The sequence below is a fragment of the Bufo bufo genome, chromosome 6, assembly GCF_905171765.1.
Source record: "Bufo bufo chromosome 6, aBufBuf1.1, whole genome shotgun sequence".
Classification (NCBI taxonomy): Eukaryota; Metazoa; Chordata; class Amphibia; order Anura; family Bufonidae; genus Bufo; species Bufo bufo.
Window position 1 is genome coordinate 407,523,431 of NC_053394.1, and position 14,929 is coordinate 407,538,359.

Below are 14,929 nucleotides of genomic sequence, written 5' to 3' on the forward strand. Positions count from 1 at the left end.
GTCTCTGAGTATTGCACACCTTGTGCTTTTGGGCACTCCAGTGATGTTGCAGCTCTGAAATATGGCCAAACTGGTGGCAAGTGGCATCTTGGCAGCTGCACGCTTGACTTTTCTCAGTTCATGGGCAGTTATTTTGCGCCTTGGTTTTTCCACATGCTTCTTGCGACCCTGTTGACTATTTTGAATGAAACGCTTGATTGTTCGATGATCACGCTTCAGAAGCTTTGCAATTTTAAGAGTGCTGCATCCCTCTGCAAGATATCTCACTATTTTTGACTTTTCTGAGCCTGTCAAGTCCTTCTTTTGACCCATTTTGCCAAAGGAAAGGAAGTTGCCTAATAATTATGCACACCTGATATAGGGTGTTGATGTCATTAGACCACACCCCTTTTCATTACAGAGATGCACATCACCTAATATGCTTAATTGGTAGTAGGCTTTCGAGCCTATACAGCTTGGAGTAAGACAACATGCATAAAGAGGATGATGTGGTCAAAATACTCATTTGCCTAATAATTCTGCACTCCCTGTAGAATTAGACCTGAATTGTTTTATATAAGCGTCACACTAAGAGTTAACTGCTGAGATTATGTGATGTGGGGTGTCACCTTTTAAAACCTGTGGAGGAGGAACAGCCCCATATGCCCCTGAGAAAGCCAAGATTGTGGAACCGGCTGTGTTTTAAGATGTTTTATGCGTAAACACAAGATTTAAATTCTGTAGGTAGAATTTTAGTTATGTTCAATAAACTCCATAGGATCCCACCCAGTAAACGCCCAGACTCCAGGAAGCAAAGGAACGGCCACAGCAATGGGTAACTGCAGTGACTGCGACTGAACCAGCTCGGAGAAAGAAAGAGGGGAGCTCCTCACCTAATAGCCGACTGCCTTGGCTTCAATCCGGCTTACTGGGAACATCTAACTGCGCCACACTGACTGATCTGGTGAGATCTGGACTTTGCCAGAATCCTCCTTTTTAACTGCTGACAAATCTACTGCGATATTTAATCAAAGAAATCTGCTCCAGGTCCAGGATTAATTGTTACAATTGTGTTCAGTATCTGGTGATTTGGACTTGTTTTGAGCCACATATAAGATTCTATGCTATCCTTGTTTACAAGCGGCTGGTGTACCTGGTCCTGAACCACATTTACCCAGTATCGCTAGAATAATAAATTTTATAGCTATGCTGGAGGACCACTCTGAACTGTGCCTACAGTGCAGACTGAGGATGAGGAGGACATTGGGGCAGAAATCTCACAATTACAACACGGAGGCGGCATTGCCATCACCTGGACAAGTTGCCTGGTCCCGAACCACATTTACCCAGTGGTCTGTAAAGGACGTATATTGTTCTTGACCACAGTTACAACTTCACATGTCCGTGCTGCCGTGTACTGTACCCAACACTGACAGGCTCAAGGACTGGCCCACCTTCTGCTGTATGTACGTATGGTAGAGCTTTTTTTTAGAGAAGTAGTGACGGCTTGGGACTTTTCATCTTGGCTTGGCACAAGAGGCAACCATAGCTTCAGGTTTCCAACTGACAATGTCAGCATCTTTCCTGGTAAGATCAGTAAGAGAGGTTTGGCAATAACAGAAATGTTTAAATACATTTAGGACTTAAGGGACCTTGGTTGCAGCAAGCCCTTAATCGCCTGAACCTTAAAGGGTTTCTGCCACCAGAATTAACCCTATTAAACTGGCTAATATTAGCGATGTGCTAATGTCAGCAGACCCTAACTCTACTATTCTTATGCTTATTGATGTCCCCCTTACTGCACAATTTTAACTTTTGTGATATGCAAATAAGCCTCTAGGAGCAGGGGAGCGTTGCTCTTGTCCCTAGAGTCTCCGTTCTCCCACTTCATGTCACGCCCTGCCGTCCTTGATTGGCAGGGCCAGCGTTCGTCTCCTCCTGCTGGCCCTGTGTGCTGGGTAAATCTCGTGCCTACGCAGTGCCATTTACCCAGCACACAGGGCCTGCAGGAGAAGACAAACGTTACCTGGCCCTGTCAATCAAGGATGGCAGGGAGTTACATGAGGTGGGAGAACGGAGCCTCAAGGAGCAACGCTCCCTGCTCCGAGAGGCTAATTAGCATATTATAAAAGTTTGTTTTTCACTGCTTTAGGCAGCGAGATGGCACTACTATAGTTATGTTCAGCACATCGCTAATGTCAGCCAGCTTAATACCCATTTTTCAGGTGACAGAAACCCTTTAACATAACAAATCGGAGTAGTACAGCAGTAAACGACCAAAAATTTTCCAACAAATTCCCTAAACAAATCATTCACCAAATTCTGAAAAACAGCAGGGGCATTGTTTAAGCCAAATGGCATCACCAAATATTCAAAGTTCCCTCTGGGGTATTAAACGCTGTTTTCCACTCATCCGCCTCCTTGATGCAGATAAGGTTATAAGCCACCCGGAGATCTAACTTGGTGAACCATTTAACTCCTTGAATGTGGTTAAAAAGGTTTGGGATTAATGGCAAAGGATAGTGTTATTTGACCATGATCTTATTAAGCTCCCAGTAGTCTATACATGAGATTGCCATCCTTTTTCTTACCAAAAAAAAATCCTGCCCCCCGAAAGGGAGAAACGGACGGTTGGATATGACCCGTTACCAGACTTTATTTAATGTACAGGGAGTGCAGAATTATTAGGCAAGTTGTATTTTTGAGGATTAATTTTATTATTGAACAACAACCATGTTCTCAATGAACCCAAAAAACTCATTAATATCAAAGCTGAATATTTTTGGAAGTAGTTTTTAGTTTGTTTTTAGTTTTAGCTATTTTAGGGGGATATCTGTGTGTGCAGGTGACTATTACTGTGCATAATTATTAGGCAAATTAACAAAAAACAAATATATACCCATTTCAATTATTTATTTTTACCAGTGAAACCAATATAACATCTCAACATTCACAAATATACATTTCTGACATTCAAAAACAAAACAAAAACAAATCAGTGACCAATATAGCCACCTTTCTTTGCAAGGACACTCAAAAGCCTGCCATCCATGGATTCTGTCAGTGTTTTGATCTGTTCACCATCAACATTGCGTGCAGCAGCAACCACAGCCTCCCAGACACTGTTCAGAGAGGTGTACTGTTTTCCCTCCTTGTAAATCTCACATTTGATGATGGACCACAGGTTCTCAATGGGGTTCAGATCAGGTGAACAAGGAGGCCATGTCATTAGATTTTCTTCTTTTATACCCTTTCTTGCCAGCCACGCTGTGGAGTACTTGGACGCGTGTGATGGAGCATTGTCCTGCATGAAAATCATGTTTTTCTTGAAGGATGCAGACTTCTTCCTGTACCACTGCTTGAAGAAGGTGTCTTCCAGAAACTGGCAGTAGGACTGGGAGTTGAGCTTGACTCCATCCTCAACCCGAAAAGGCCCCACAAGCTCATCTTTGATGATACCAGCCCAAACCAGTACTCCACCTCCACCTTGCTGGCGTCTGAGTCGGACTGGAGCTCTCTGCCCTTTACCAATCCAGCCACGGGCCCATCCATCTGGCCCATCAAGACTCACTCTCATTTCATCAGTCCATAAAACCTTAGAAAAATCAGTGTTGAGATATTTCTTGGCCCAGTCTTGACGTTTCAGCTTGTGTGTCTTGTTCAGTGGTGGTCGTCTTTCAGCCTTTCTTACCTTGGCCATGTCTCTGAGTATTGCACACCTTGTGCTTTTGGGCACTCCAGTGATGTTGCAGCTCTGAAATATGGCCAAACTGGTGGCAAGTGGCATCTTGGCAGCTGCACGCTTGACTTTTCTCAGTTCATGGGCAGTTATTTTGCGCCTTGGTTTTTCCACACGCTTCTTGCGACCCTGTTGACTATTTTGAATGAAACGCTTGATTGTTCGATGATCACGCTTCAGAAGCTTTGCAATTTTAAGAGTGCTGCATCCCTCTGCAAGATATCTCACTATTTTTGACTTTTCTGAGCCTGTCAAGTCCTTCTTTTGACCCATTTTGCCAAAGGAAAGGAAGTTGCCTAATAATTATGCACACCTGATATAGGGTGTTGATGTCATTAGACCACACCCCTTCTCATTACAGAGATGCACATCACCTAATATGCTTAATTGGTAGTAGGCTTTCGAGCCTATACAGCTTGGAGTAAGACAACATGCATAAAGAGGATGATGTGGTCAAAATACTCATTTGCCTAATAATTCTGCACACAGTGTAGACCTTCATAGTCTGATGTTTTGGACCCGATAAATTGCCCACCCACACTTTTAGACCCGGAGTGAGTGGGGCGAAGTCATAGATTGCTGCGCAACTAGCTGTTGCTCCGCAGTATGTGCCTGAAATACTCCTAATTTAGGCGTATTTCATAATGATAAATGACCCCCAAAGTCCATGATGTGTTAATGAAGGTTCTTTGTTACAAGAAAAGGGAGGTGGCACCAAGCTGCATGGGTTCTTTTAGCCCAGGACACTGTACAGGGAGCATAGGGACCACTTCTGGAGGGTAACTGGGACCCAGCGAAACCACACTTTCCCTATTACACTTCCTGCGTCCATAATCCAAGTATACAGTCAGCGTCACGGTCTCGTCCAAGGTATTGCGGTTAGGGTAACTGACAGGTAAATCCTTTAAGGCCTCAGAAAGACCCCAACGAAACTGACTCCAATCAGAGGCCACAGACAATTTCCTAGATTCTGCACAATATTCCTTCTCAAGCCGACTACCTTGTAGTAAGTTGACTAATTTACTGTCTGCATAGACTGCTCTGTCCAGTTCATCAGATAACAGACCTAAGGTCGAAAAGAAACTATCAACTGGATGAATTAGTGGCCAGAGAGAAGGCCTCTGTCTGCTGTTCAGAACCAGAGGAAAAAGGCCAGAGTCTAAAATAAAGTTTGCAGCCCTCCTTGAAAGCAAAAAAAAATATGTTTGTCCTCTTCTCTGGAAGCTTGATTATATGTTCCATAGACAGGGAAGCCAAGGTGCTAGCCGGTGACTCCTGATTGATCTCCTGGTTATCAATCCTCTCGACTAAGTCTGTCAGGGTTAGACTCTGCATTTGTTCCACTAAATTACTGACTGGATTCATAATGTAAAACAACAGGATAATGACTACCATGACATGCAAACAGAGATAGTGCAGCCCTAAACTGCCTGGACCCACTATGCATGCCTACTTGCACAATCACCCTAGGCAGTGACCCAAATGGACGACAGTCCCTACACTGCAATATGTGACGGTCGAGACTCAAACATGGACTAACAGATGAACAAACACAATAAGAGTAGTTATATGGAAAAATGGTCAAAAGCCAGAAGGTCAACACAGTACAAGTACGCCAGAGGCAAACGAGAAAGCAAAACACATCGAAGAGTCAGAACCAGGAAATCAAATACGATACCGAAACACCAGAAGCCAAAACCGTAGTCACCAAGTCAAATCCAGGAAACCAAAGTCAGGGGAGTCTTCAATTATGCAAGGAACAAGTAGGGGGAGCCAGAGGACATGAAATTCACCGGCACCTGTACCCACAGGAACCGGTCTTATATAGAGAACTGGGAATGATCTTCAGCTAACCTCCCTACACATCGGGCAGATCAGTCAGCTGAACGAACTTACACCCTAATGCTCAGACGTGCTCCTATAGTGGCCCCAGTCTGAGAGGGTTGTATCACAGTTTAATTCTCCTGGCAACCGGATGGCGCACTGAGGCAGTGTCAGCCAGGGGAACTATCACAGCACCACTAGACAATGATTTTTTTAAAATTCTTTTTGGACGTAAGTCCAACAAATTGATTGGAAGATTAGATTTGAGAATGAAAAAATTCCATCAGAATCAAAAGTGTTCCAATTGGCTTGAAAATGTGTGTAGATTCTTTAGAGGTCTCCTACGATCCACATTTTTTTCTCTCTTCTTTTTCAAGTTATTTTAGATTTTTTTTCTCTCTCCCCCTTCAATCTCTTTAACACAAAGACGGCATCAGTAAATGCCAGAGTGACAGTGACATATGTACCTATGGCTAAACGCATGGTTGACAGTAATTAACAGCCTGTTTAAAAACACACTGCTCCGTCAGAGTTGTAATGGTTATTAAAATAAAAAAAATGTTCCAAATGTTTTCCCTTATTGGGAGCAGATGGCTTACCATGTTTATGTACACACAGTGGTATCGGGGAAAGCAGTGGCTTGTGCTGAAAATGTGGTTCCTTTTTTGGGAGCAGCAGCAGTACAGTGTGGAACAAACAAGGCAGTAGATGTGTGGCTGTGTAGGGGTAGTAGTAGTGGCAGCCAGGAAAGTAGTACCAGCAATACAGCATGACAGGCAGACAGCAGCAGTGGCATCATTGGACCAGCAATAAATAGTCACTGTCAGCAATGGCAGATCTATTCATTGGTATCAGCCAGAGGTGTGTGAATATCCTCACAGACCCATGTGTCTGATTCATTTAGACAAATGTAATCTTTTCTACACTTGCGTAGTGTACTTTTGTCCACTTTGGTGTGACAACGCCACCTGTCGCCCTAAATACCCCCTCTGATAGTACACTGGAGGCTGGATAAAACAGTACACAGATAGAAAGCTGGGCCAGTTCCAGACACTCTTCCAATCTGCCTCCCAGAAATCCACGGGGTTACGAGAAAGGCCACAATCTAGGTATGACTAAACCTGGCTGCTCAGGCGATGCGTATCCTTTTCGTGATGTTTGTCAGGTTGGCGCAGCACTTAAAAAACAGTTCCATAATGCTTAGCAATCTGAATTATCTGTTGCTGACGCAGCTGCTACTACATGTTGTAGTGGTTGCCCCAGCAGAGAGGGCGGGAGGTCGGAGACTTAGCACGCAGAGGTCCTTCCTTGGTCAGACACATGCAGGTATCAGTAAAACATTCTCCCATTTTTTTTTTATAGCAAGGGGCTAAAAGCAAGGCAATCCAGTAGTCTTCACTTTGCTTGATGTTAACGGTCTGACTCTTAGCGGTTAAGCAACCACGCATGCACCCTGCTACGTTCACCAGTATGCCTGAAGACCCAGTTCTTTCAGGCTCCATCCTCCACTGCGATGGTAAGGGTTTATGTCGTAGGCAATGTCATCATCAGCATGTCTATCATACCGAGTGTCAGCCTTGTTTTCTAGCTGTGCTTTGGAAAATTCCATGTCCCCCTGCAGCATCAACTCTTCGTCCACTTCCTCCTTTGTGAGAATTTGTCCATACAGGTCTCCAACAGCTACAGTGCAACAAGCAAGCTGTAGAAGTTCTTCTTCTTCCATTAGTCCTTGTTACATCAGGCTCATCTTTTGCTCTAATATAAATATCAGGGGGATGATGACGTAGTTGGTGCCACTGCTGTCCCTCCCAAATCTGGTGGCCTCTTCGAAGGCAACATCCAGGTGTGAAAAATGTAAATCCCCTCCAGCATCTGTCTTGATTAAAATCCAGCTTTATCCCCAAAAAATTTAAAACTCATTGCACGGCAGAAGCACCAGCATACGCAAGGTGTAATTCCAGCAAGTTGGAATGTCTTAAATCAAGTGGTGCAAAGACAGACCGGTCTGTCACTGAAAGCCCAGGAGGGCCTTCTTAGCCACATAAGAACCTCTGAAAGCCACAAAACTTTTTTTTTAAATATTGCACCATTCAACTCATCAAGTGTGCCGTGCAGAGAATGTGTTATTTCTACCAAATGCAGTGCAGCCACAATGCTCCTGCCATTGTCGCTCACCATGTTGCCTAGTAGTTGTTGCAGGTAGAAAGTGACCTTCATTCCAGACGAAAAAGGAGGCATGAGGTCTGCACTCTTGTGAAAAGTGGGTGCTTGTGCAAACCATATTATCCAAAAATCCACGGCACTCTAATGAGTTTGATGCAATTAGTTAATATTTTTTTGTGCAAAAACACACATCCGAATATTTTTCCCTCATAAAATCGGCTTTGTTCATATAGATATAATCCAAGTATACTATCTAAATCCCTTATAATAAATGCTCAGTATGTGGTGTCATGTATGACGTTATCACATTTTCATCCATATTTAATTTGAATGTTGGGTAAATAGGATTAACGAGAATAGAATGCCGAAAAATCTGATAGAAGACAAAGTCTACAAATTCAACATAAAATTGTTGTATCTAATGAAAGAGTAGAATCTGTGAGTCTTCTCTGCTTTACTTAGTGGTCACTACTCACCTGGGCGGTTATCTGTAGGAATGTCCTCTGTACTCTGCTCATCGTCCTTCACATCTGTCTCTGTAACATATATAATGTTCAGATCTTCTCCTGGATTCAGAACCTGTGAAACAAATTTTGTAGAAGTCATCAGACAGTTGGAGAAGTTGGGTGGAAGTTTTTATGTGACCGGAGAAGATCAGTAATTCGAATGATGACAGAAATGACCAGACAGCAGGAGTTATCTGACCCAAATATCTGCAGGTCTCCTGTAATCTGATTGCTTCTTTATTCAAACCAGGAGTTTGCAATACAGGGGGAGAAGTCCTTCTATTCCAACTGTAACATTATAGGGGCACTGTCACCAGGATCAACCGTATTAAACCAGGCACCTGGTGGGGCTAATTATGCTGATTAACATGATACTTTTCTTTTGTGTGTATGATAAACAGCTGCAGAGATATCTGCATTTTATTCATATGCAAATGAGCAAGTTTGAGCACCAAGAGGCGGGGCTGAACCATTTGAGCACTGTTTTGCAACACCCCCTACACTTGATTGACAGGGATAGATATCAGCATGTGGAGGGCAGAGTTGTGTCCTAGCATCTACATATCATATACTCTATGTACTATAGCTTCACCACTCAGAAAGCTACCGTCTTTCCCCGAAAATAAGACATCCCCCGAAAATAAGACCTACCTCTAGTTTTGCCTCTTGCTGAAATATAAGGCCTCCCCGATAATAAGGCCCCCCGGAATATAAGGTCCCAGAAGTTACTGCAAGGCATCTGACTCCTCCCGATCCTAGCGGCGGGCGCCGCCGCGCAGCTCACTGATTGGCCGCAGCACAGCCAGAGCTGTTCAGGCGGTGCGAGGTCTCTTTAAATCAGAGAGCCCGCGCCACTGCCAGGACAAGCTGCCGCCTGCTGCTCGGTCTGCCCTGACGGAGTCTGGCTGACTCACTGTCTAAATGTGAGTGAGTTGCGCAGGGCAGGAATCGGGCACATTGTGTGGAATCTGGCCGGCACGGACATACAGGGGTGACTGAGGTATGGGGGGGGGGGGGGAATGTCTGATAAAGTGGTGGGGGATGTCTGGTGAAGGTGGGAGGGGGGAGAGACTAAATAATCCACTGTCCGCTGGCACAGGGGAGGGGGATCACTTAAAATGACACAGGGGGATCAGAGGGGGGAATCAAAATGACACAGGAGGATAAGAAAGGGTACTAAAATTGTAATCTTCCCTCAGATTCTCCTGTGTCATTTTGATTCTCCCCTCTGATCCCCCTGTGTCCTGGAAAAATAAGACATCCCCTGAAAATAAGACCTAGCGCATCTTTGGGAGAAAAAATTAATATAAGACACTGTCTTATTTTCGGGGAAACAGGGTAATATACCAATTACTGCTTTATTCATAGGATTTTTTCTCTCTGTCATTTAACCCATAATAAAAGGCTATACTAAAATAATATATACTAATAAAGGTCCTTACTATATCGAGAATAGTGGGGCACATTTATAAAAAACGGCGATCTAGACGCCGGTGTTAAAGGGATTCTGTCACCTGGATTTTGCCTATAGAGCTGCGGACATGCACTGCTAGCACGTCCGCAATATCCATTCCCCATAGCTGTGAGTGATTTTATTTACCAAAAAGAATGATTTTATATATATGTAAATGAGGCAAGTTGGGAGCCCAAGGGGCTGTTACTAACGTTTCTGGAGCCCAGCCACGCCCACTGTGAAGGAGCCCAGCACCGCCCCGCATCCTCCGAATCTCCTCCTTGCTCCTGGACGTTACAAAGTTAGAGCACCGTATTCTCGCAGCTAGCGCATGCGCAGTTCGTTCCCAGAGGACAGAATTGAGACAAGTCAGTAGACTTCTATGATGCTCATCTCGTGCCGTGAGGAGAGAGATCACACTATAAACGCGCTTCTCCCCTCCTTTTGTTCAAAAAGATCAGTGGAGGTTGCAGATCCCCAGCGATCTAAACTTTTCATATGTCAGACTACTTTCACACTTGCGGCAGGATGGATCAGACAGGCTGTTCACTCTGTCGGATCCGTCCTTCCACTATTTCGCCGTGCCGCCTCTCCGTCCCCATTGTCAATAATGGGGACGGGGGCGGAGCTCCGGCGCAGCACGGCGAAAGGCCGCCAGACTAAAAGTCCTGCATGTCCGATTTTTTAGTCCGGCGGCCTCTCACCGCAAACTGCCATACTGCGCCGGAGCTCCGCCCCATCCCCATTATAGTCAATGGGGATGGAGCGGCAGTCCGGCGGCACGGCGAAATAGCGGAAGGACGGATCCGACAGGGTGAACAGCCTGTGAGATCCGTCCTGCCGCAAGTGTGAAAGTAGCCTAAGCTGTAATCCTGCCATCTCTACCTTTATCATTATACAACATAAAACATATAATAATGGTGGATAAAACAAAACTGAACACAAGATCTTCACAGTTTTCTACAGATCATAGGGGACATTTCAGGAGATCTTATCTCCATCTACCTGATCATCCTGTGGGACATTGTGATGTTCTTCTGAACCATCCTGTGGAAGAAGAGGACTGGGACATCTCTCCGGTGTTCTTCTCTCTTTCTTAACTGTAGGAAACACATCCAGTGACTGGATTAATTCCTTACAAACACTGATGAGCAAAATGGTAACAATGTTTTGAACTTTTGACTTTCAAGCTCCATATCTCACCATCCACTACAGCATCAAATTTCAGACTACTATCATTTTATAGACAATCATCTCGGCTATCTCTTACATAAATTGGACTTGCAACTATTTAGCATATGATTAGTTCTGCAGATTCTTCTCATGTAACTAAATTCTTACCGTTTTGCTCCTGGTGGTGGAACAATCTTTTTCTTCTTCTATACTACAAATTACAACCTGTCCTCACATTCCCTAATAGCTCAGTGTGTTATTAGGTTGATTCCCAAGCGAAAGGTCACTGGTTCGAATCGAGGAGCAGCCGTGAAGAAGTTTTCCAAAGAAATGAGAAACAGCATCATCCAGCTCATGGATAGTGGTATTTCGGCCAAGAAAATTGCCAAACTGCATCATGTGAGCGCCATGACAGTTGGAAGAATACAAAATGAAGTTTGTCCATCCATTCCAAAGCCAAGAGGTGGACGTACAGGCAAAATATTGGAGTCAACAAGTCAATTCATCACAAGGTCTATCAATTCTGGCGCGACAAACATGGCAGTAGAAGTGGCTAGTATGCTTCGTAACAGTGAGATCACAGACGTCCATTCAATCACCGAACAATACACATTACACAAGTTTGGAATGGTGATTCGAAAAAAGGTGACGAAGCCTTGACTACAATATCGTCATAAGAAGCGTCGGCTCGAGTTTGCAAAAAAATTATGAACAGTTTACAGTAGAAGACTAAAAACGGGTGATTTGGAGCGATGAGATGAAAGTCAATAGACTGGGTTCTGATGGGGCAAATGGGTCTGGAAGAAACAAGGGAAAAAGGAGGCTAACTGATTGAGAAATTAAAGGAACGGTCAAGTTTGATGGAGGAAGCCTGATGATATGGGGTTGTTTTACAGCCAAAGGCATTGGATACTTGACCAGGATCGATGGAGGTCTAAATGCTGAGCGATATGTGAATATCAAACAAGACGAGTTACTTCGCACACTTGAGTACTTGATAAGAAAAGGACGACATAGTGTTCCAGAAGCATACATCGAGATTGGAGAAGAAATGGTTCAATGACAATAATGTATAGAAGCTGGATTGGCCCCCACAGTCCCCAGACCTCAAACCAATCGAACACTTGTGGGTGGAGTTGAAGAAAAAGCTGTATTCATACCCAAGTGAGTCGACCATTATGCACCAACATTAAGAACGTGTAGAAGAGACCTGGGAACATATTTCAGTCGAGACAGGCTTGAATCTGATCGAGAGCGTGCCCAGAAGGGTTCAGGCACACACACAGGGTCACGTACACACACACAGGGGGAGGATAGTGACCACTGCGCTCCACCCTCACCCCTGGCCCTGCCTACTTGCCTCACGAGTCCTGATGACAGGGGACAACTGGACGGCAGTCCCTAACTTAGGATACGTGCAGGAAGGACAGACAAGACAAATAAACGGATAGTGAACGGACCGGGTCAAAACCAAGAGGACAACGCAGTACAGAGGGATAAGCAAAGAATGGTCAGGAGAAGCCGGGGTCATAAATACCAGGAGAGTCGAAAAGTACCAAAGGAGTCCGCAATGAATAGTCAGATGGAAGCCGAGGTCAAAATACCAGGAGGGATGTGCAGTACAGGAGGAGCAGGCAAAGGATCGTCAGGGAACAGGATCAGGTATCCAACAGCCAGAAACCTAAATTAACAGGCAACCTGTGGCCAGCAGGCTGCCTGTATTTATAGTGAGGAGTGAGGGTCATGTGACGTGGCCAGCGCCACATGACCGACAGACCGACCAGTCGAGCACCGAGTGATCAGCTCGGCACTCAAGGCAGACCTAGGAGCAGGGAGCCTCCCAGCTAGCAAAGCTGCCCTGGGAACGAGGTCCAACACAGATCCTCGCTCCCAAAGCTAAGCAGCAGGTCTGCGGCTGATGGGAGACCGAGTGCGCCTTCGGCGCCCCGTTACAGTACCCCCCCTTTTATGAGGGGCCCCCGGACCCAAGACTTTAGGCAATGGCCTTTCAGGTTGTTCAAAATGAAATTTTCGAACAAGTCTAGGAGCATGAACCTCCCTGGCAGGTACCCAAGATCTCTCTTCAGGTCCATACCCCTTCTAGTGAATCAGGTACTGCAAGGAATTATGCACCTTCCTGACATCCACTATTTTAGACACCACATACTCGACAGCATCATTAACAAGAACCGGCGGAGGCGAGGCTTTCGATGGTACTACCGGTTAAAAATATTTTTTAAGTAGAGATTTATGGAACACATTATGAATGTGGAATGACTCAGGCAGCTCCAACCTAAACGATACCGGGTTAATCACCTCCGTGATCTTATATGGTCCAATAAAAAGAGGAGCAAACTTTTTAAAATCTACCTTAAGAGAGAGATTTTTGGAGGACAACCATACCTTATCCCCAACCTGAAAATTCACCCCCCTTGAACGTCTCCTATCGGCCTTGAGTTTCTGAGAACTTTGAGCCTTTTCTAAGTTCGATTGAACCTGGGCCCAAACTGTGCACAGTTCAGAGGAGAACCTATCCGCCTCAGGGTTAGAGGAGGAGATGGATGACCCAGAATGAAAACGGGGATGGAAACCATGGTTACAAAAGAAAGGTGAAACCCCAGCAGAAGAATTGACACGGTTATTAAAAGGGAATCTGTCACTAGCAATTTACCAAAAAAATGTTTTCATGAATCCATGTTTAACAGTGTACCTTTTTTCCATCGGTCTTGTTCTTTTGATTGTCCGTCTTGTCATTTCTTAAAAAAATCGATTCTTATGATGTGTAAATGACGCTGCAAGGAGCCCAGAGGGGCGTTCTTCTTTCTCCACGGTGCCCAGGAACGCCCCTCTGAAGTGCCGTGCCCGCCTAAATTTGAAATCTAATAACGCCTCCAAGTTCATCTAAATCCCCTCCCAGAGACGCGGCTAAGTGCTCAACAACGCCCCCTCCTCAGCGCCGCGCTCTGCGGCAAACACCCCGATCCTCCTCTCGCCGGCATCCCAATCCCCGCGCAGGCGCAGTGCCGGCGATTTCCTGGGCTATGATAAGATGACTGTCGGCACTGCGCCTGCGCGGGATTTGGGATGCCGGCGAGAGGAGGATCGGGGTGTTTGCCGCAGAGCGCGGCGCTGAGGAGGGGGCGTTGTTGAGCACTTAGCCGCGCCTCTGGGAGGGGATTTAGATGAACTTGGAGGCGTTATTAGATTTCAAATTTAGCCGGGCACGGCACTTCAGAGGGGCGTTCCTGGGCACCGTGGAGAAAGAAGAACGCCCCTCTGGGCTCCTTACAGCGTCATTTACACATCATAAGAATCGATTTTTTGAAGAAATGACAAGACGGACAATCAAAAGAACAAGACCGATGGAAAAAAGGTACTCTGTTAAACATGGATTCATGAAAAAAAAATTTGGGTAAATTGCTAGTGACAGATTCCCTTTAAAGCAAATTCAGCCAATGGAAGAAATTTAACCCATAATTGCTGGTCATCAGCAACATACAACCTCAAGAATTGTTCCACAGACTGATTAAGGCGTTTAGTCTGCCCATTACTCTCAGGGTGGTAGGCAGAGGAAAAAGACAATGAAATTTTACATTTTTGACAGAAGGCCCTCCAGAATTTGGACAAAAACTGCACACCCCTGTCAGAAACAATATTTTCCGGGATACCATGCAATCAAACAATTTCTTTCACAAAAATAGACGCCAGGGTTTTGGCATTCGGGAGTTTAGACAGGGGAATGAAATGGACCATCTTGCTAAACCTATCGACCACTACCCAAACCACAGCCTTACCCTCCGCCGGCAGTAGGTCAGTTATAAAGTCCATCGACATATGGGACCAGGGTCTACTGGGAATGGGTAGGGGTCGTAGGTTACCAGCAGGGCGAGTCCTAGGTGTCTTGGACCTGGCACAAACCTCACAGGCTGACACGTAGGACTTGACATCCCTAGTTAGAGTGGGCCACCAATAAGATCTAGAAACCAGATCCTTAGTGCCCTCAACACCCGGATGTCCACAAAAGTCAGAATCGTGACACTCACCCAACAGCTGGAGACGAAATTGTACGGGAACAAACAACTTATCTGTTGG

General features: G+C 45.2%; 1 protein-coding gene across 2 annotated transcripts in view; it reads right to left on the reverse strand.

The window, feature by feature from the left end:
• LOC121004491 (gastrula zinc finger protein XlCGF57.1-like) overlaps window positions 1-14,929 on the reverse strand; it is a 255,964-nt gene that overhangs the window by 11,542 nt on the left and 229,493 nt on the right. For both annotated transcript variants that reach the window (XM_040436749.1, XM_040436748.1), the window contains one exon: window positions 8,182-8,284. The gene's annotated coding sequence lies outside the window, so the exon portion shown is untranslated. The remainder of the gene's footprint in view (window positions 1-8,181; window positions 8,285-14,929) is intronic.